Consider the following 6,000-nt stretch of genomic DNA (forward strand, 5'->3'; position numbering starts at 1 on the left):
TATTTTGTGGACTGTCGGTGGTGCGAGTCACTCCTCGCCCTTGACTCCGGGGTCTGTTCCAACAGATTAAGGATTTCACCGTGAAGAGGAAACGATGAAGGGACTCCAGAGAATTTAGGGAAACTTTTTTAGCGTCCAGGGGAAGCGAGGACTTTTCTAAATACGACCCAGGAGACTAGAGGCAAGACTGAGAAATTCAGCTAAGTGCAAAATTGCAACAAACTCAAAAAGGAAGCCTCAAAAGGGAGGACCCTTGGACTTGCATCACAAAGAGGCGATCTTACAGAGATTACTAACAATATAGAGTTCCTACAAATAAATAAGAAACACCAGCCAGGAAACTACCAATACCGATAAGGAAACCACTGGAGAAGATTCCTGCAAAGGATATGCAAATTTCCCTCCTTAGAGAAATGCAAAATGAAAAGCACCCAAAGGCGTTTTCTCTTTGACCTAACAAATCTTCAAAAAGCTGATTGCATGCCCAGACTTTCTTAGGTTTGCTGAGCCTCTGGGAGCCTCACTCTGCCGCCACTGTGCATTTTCCCTGCAGAGATGGTCGCGGAAGCATGAGCTTGCATGAGTGCAGCCTGCGCCCAGATACCTGTCATGAGGGAAAGAGGCATTTGAATCACGGGTACCCAGATGGAGATTCAAATGCTGTGATGGTATAAACACTGATCCAGTGGGCTGAAAATCCTGAAGCTCTGTGTACTGGTTGGAATGGTCTAGCAGGAGGACCGTTAGCAGAAAAAAGGAAAGGGCAGAATAATGTGTTCAGAAAGCTCCACTTTTTGTGGAAAAAAAATTGTTTAATTTGCGTGTCTCAAAGGTAGAAAATGCCTAGAAGCATCCAGCAGTTGGTGCAGGAAGGGAAGCAAGTGGCTGAGGACTGGGAAGAGGGGTTATATCTGTTTGAATTTTTTGAATATGTGTGTCTGTGTCTGTGTCCTGTGTGTGTGTGTCTGTGTGTTTGTGGATTTACTGGTCTGGAGGGAGGAGAAGCTGACCCCTGGAGCCCAATGCCACTGAAGACTGGGGGGAAGGGAGGGATGAGGCAAGGTGAGGAGGGAGGAGAAAGGCCCAGGTGTGAACTCTTATTTATTCCTCTGGAATCTGGGCAGGCCCTCTTCACCCAGGGCTGCTGGGGGCTCCCAGGTTCTATTATGGGTTTTGCTGAGCTTCGATTTTAGTGCACTGTACTGACCCAGATCATGCAGGGACAGCAGCTGTGGTTAGCTCTGAGCCCCGAGGACTGTACCATCTGACACCCATCCCTGCCCCAGGCTGGGCTCAGCGGCGCCCCAGCCCTACCCGCTCTGAGGGTCACCTCAGTGAGACTCCAGCATCAAGCTCCCCAGCGGGCAGGAGGGGAGGAATCTGTGCTTCCTCTGAGGTGGGGAGCTGGGGGGCTGGGGAATTTGCAGATGGACCAGAATCGGGGATCTCTGCTAAGTAACAAGAGTCTTTATAATAGAAAAGGCAAAAAAAAAAAAAAGAAGAAAGAAAAAAAAAAAAGAAAAGGCCCACCTGGGGGCCTCACCTGAAGATGGAAACAGGCCCTGTGGTAGGAGGTTTCTGTATCCTACCTCACAGTATGTGGGAAATTTGAGGTTATCAACTGTCAAGAATAAAACAATGAAAATATTAAAAGGAACCTAGAATATGTCCCTTAGAATACAGGTATAGGAAAGCCTTTCTTAAGCAAGACAAAGAACTGGGGAACATGAAGAAAAGGTTACTTATTTGACTACATCTTAAAAAATGTTATATGGGACTTCTCTGGCAGTTCAGTGGGTAAGACTCTGCCTGCCAGTGCAGGGGACACAGGTTCCATCCCTGGTCCAGGGAGATCACACATGCTGTGGAGCAACTACTGAAGCCCATGTGACCTAGCGCAACAGGAGAAGCCGCTGCAGTGAGACGCCCAAAGCCGTGCTCCGGGACAGAGAGGAGCCCTCTGCTTGCCGCAACTGGAGAAAGCCCCTGTGCAGCAACAAACGCCTGGCACAGCCAAAAAATTAAAATAACAGATTCATTTAAGAAGCATTATGTAACTGTAAAATGGGTAAAAGGATGCATATCATCAAGCAAAGTGGAAGGAATCATGTGCTGTGCAAGTGATAAGACGTGAACCCACCTGAGATAGAAAGGGAATTCACACACTGACGAAAAGAGCCCAGAAGGAAAGAAGACACTGGAAACACCCTGCACCCTGGCAATCACCAGGAGAAGATGAGAAAGATGCAGCTGGTCCACTAGCAGGCTCACGGACCACAAGGAAAGACAAGACACCTTGTCCTCTCTCGGGCAAGGGAGCGGGCAACTTGCCCTCTGTGGCTGCACTGTGAGCTGCTCCTGAAGGCATCGGTGGCAACACTGAAGTGTCCTGGAAATGGGGACCCGCACTTACAGGGGTGCTGGCCACAGAGGTGTGTGCAATTGTGGACCCTTGGGGCTCTGTGAGGGGATGGTGCATAGACGAGGACCTGGATATCTTAAAAATTCTCACACGGTTTTCCCACAGCTGGGTTTTCCTTGCTGCGCACGGGCTTTCTGCAGTTGCGGAGCCTGGGCTTAGTGGCTCCACAGCCTGTAGGACCTTCCCAGACCAGGGATGGAACCTGCGTCCCCTGCATTAGTTTTATGGACCGAGTGGCTGGATACAGCCCATTTCCAGGCTGGAACACCCTCAGAGGCCCTCGCCAGCTCCATGAGTGTGCACTGAGTGGACGGCTGCCCGCCCGCCCAGGGAAAGGCATATTTCCCACAAAGGAGAGAAAGAAAGCGCTCCCGCCCCTCCTGCAGCCCCCCGCCTGCCTCATCTCTCGGGTCTCCCCTCCGTCCTTCCTCCCCGGTTAGCTCAGGCCAGCAGTGCTGCCATCCTGGGCCCAGTGCCAGCCACCGGCCAGCCTCGCTCCCACCATGGCCCTTCCAGTTGAGGTGGGCGCTCAGCCCTGGGCACACTGGGAAAGGCTGGGGCCCTCAGTACCCCCGCTCCTGCTCCCCCATCCTCCCCAGTTCAGCTCAGGCTCCTCCTGTGTGCCAGGTCCAGGCTGGAAGGAGTCCCCTGCTCTACAGACGGAGTGTCCTGTCAGCTCAGCCCACTGCAGGCTTCCTCGGGCAGGGAGCGGAGTGTCCCCATGTGGGCGGGGCCGGGATGCAGGTGGTTTCTTTTCCTCCCAGTGCCCCCACGTGTCAGCAAGAACTAGACCAGGGCACCCAAACACTCGGGTCCTGAAGAAGGAATTCATAGGGCCTTACCTTTCCAGTGGACTCTGAACTCTCTGCTTAGTGCCTGTGGGAACGACAATGGAAGGATAAAACCCCCTCCAGACAGGGGAACCTTGAAGATTGTATCCAGGTTATTCATCACCTAAGAGAAAACACACACTAATCATCCCTGCCTCTGGACAGTATCTATCGGAATGTAACCACAGGCTTATGGGTTATTAACTGGTTGGAATGTAACTGCGGGCTTATTGATTATTAATTGTTTGAACACATAACATGTGAATGATGGGGTTATTGTAATTGTATTTACCCTTCCTTTGTAAGCCTCAAGGGATTTGGGGTGGTGGGTTTGGACACGTACACATGGGGTATAAAAGATTTTCACAAATGCTGGTCCAGGTCCTTGGCTAAGAGGAGACTCTGCCTTGGGCCCGCCGGTGTAATAAACTGCACTCTACTATCTGCATTGTCCTTCTGAGTGAGTTTGTTTCCCAGAAAGCTTGGCTATAACATTTGGTGCATTGGCCGGGAAACTCCTCACTTTCAGGCCACCCCGAGGCTTTGTAGCGTGAATCTCCTAGAGGGGGGAAGGCGCCTTGCCCATCTGGAAGGATTCTGCTTCTCAACGCCTGGACCTTTCATGTTAGCAGGTAGTGGACGGCAGCAGGGGAACTGAGCGCTCAGGAGAGGAAGAACCCACCCAGCAGGGTGGAAGAGGGGGCCTGATCCCCCTGGGAGGGACTAGAAGGACCAGGGACCCACAGGAGCCTAGAATAGGCAGGTGGCGATTGCTTGGTACACAGGTCGACAAGCGTGCTAGGGTTTAGGAAGGAAATCTGTGAAGGTCATTCAGGAGGTGTCTCCACGCCGTCTCGGGGAAAATTATTACCAAGCGATTACCAGGGGATTTTTAGGATAGGAAACTGGTCCTTGTATGCTCATATTCTGCCCTCCCCCAGGAGGTGTCCCATCTGCTGTGAAATTCTTGACCCCCTCGGAATTGTTAGGCTAGAAGGAGGCGGATACAGAAGTGAGTATGAATTGGCTTTTCCGGAGATGGCCTGGGACATGGGATATTTAACCCATCTGTGTTTTCATCCGCACCTGATCAAGCCCACCAAGGCAGAATGGACTTTAAGGGAGAAACAGTCTTGGACCATGTGATGTTCTGGTTCAGCTGTGCTGACTGGCGGATGAAGACACGCCGATCCCCCTTCTCCCTCTGGGATCTGGCAGGTAAGGCTCTTCTCACCCCAATTAGGAAGGAGGCAGAATGACAATTTAAGTGTCACTGAGTGGAAATATCAGAAGTACATAGGGTACTGAGAACTTTGTAGACAGAATGAAAAGGAAAAGTAGAAGAAGGTCCGAGAAGGTAAGCAAGATGGGGGGAAGTGAATCTAAGGCAACTGCATTGGAGTGCATGATTAAAAATAAGAAGGGATTAGGAGGAGACTATGGGGTGAAGATGAAGCCTAACCACCTCCACATACTCTGTGAGGTCGAATGGCCCCCTATGGGAGCAGGATAGCCACCAGAGAACACCATGAACTCAAAAATAGTGGAAGCAATCTATATACAGTAGTCACAGGAGAGTCAGGACACCTGGATCAATATCCATCTATTGACTCACGGCTAGGGTTAGCTTGAGACCCTCCTACTTGGACAAGGTTCTGTATCCAGAAGGGAAAGGGAAAAATATTAATGGCACAAAAATTGACTGATGATAAAAAAGGAAATCCTACAGGATTTGGACGGGGATGACCTGATCCCTCCCCCATGTTGAATAATGACGCGCCTGCCTCCCAGTGTTTCACCAGGACTGGAGGCCGCCTTAATGCCCAATCCAGGGCCAGGTGAAGTTCCTGCAGCAGCCGCTGCTCTGCCGCTGCTCTTCCGCCAGCTCTCCCAGAGGTCGTAGAGCCGCCGTTTTGGCAGGCTCCGCTCCCGGTGACAGAAGCCTCTGGCCAATACTTCCAGGATCCGGCCCGCCCAAGCTATATCTGCCTCTCCCAAGTCACAGCCCATCTTTGCCTTTGAATGGGAAGATCCAGTCGGGAGCACCACACAACAGCTCATCTGGACTCCCCCACAAGGGTTTAAAAACTCCCCAGCCATCTTTGGGAAAGCCTTGGCTTCTGACCTGGACTCATTTCATCCAGAAGAGTATGGATGTCAGCTCCTACAATACGGGGATGACCTGCTGCTGGCTGCCTGAGATCAAGGAAAAATGCTGGAAAGGGACAAATGCACTGCTCCAGCTGTTGATGGAAGCAGGTTACCCGATGTTGAAGAAGGCACAGATCTACAAAGAGGAGATTAGGTATCTGGGTTTTGTTTTAAATAAGGGCTCAAGGTTCCAGACCCTAATTGGGTCCTATATACTGATGGCACTAACCTGATAAGACAAGGACAACGGCTGTCAGGTTAGCCAGAGCGGAAGGGGCCATCAAGACTGAAAAGAGATGGTGGGAATTGCCAAGTGGCAAATTATTGGTACTGGAGGAGCTGGCACACACTCTGGTAAGCCAAACACACCACGCGACCCACCTAGGCCATGCTGCCTGCTCACAGTTTAACACTGCCTCTCAGGTATTCAGACAAAAACCTCCGGGTATTCAGCTGAAAGGCACACTGCCCCTTGAACACCTGGGAGTGGACTTCACTGAAATGAAACCTCACCGACACTTCTGTTACCTGCTGGTCCATGGTATGTACGTTCCTGAGATGAGTAAAAGCTTTTCCTACCTGGACTGAAAGAACATC

The sequence above is a fragment of the Muntiacus reevesi genome, chromosome 2, assembly GCF_963930625.1.
Source record: "Muntiacus reevesi chromosome 2, mMunRee1.1, whole genome shotgun sequence".
Taxonomy (NCBI): domain Eukaryota; kingdom Metazoa; phylum Chordata; class Mammalia; order Artiodactyla; family Cervidae; genus Muntiacus; species Muntiacus reevesi.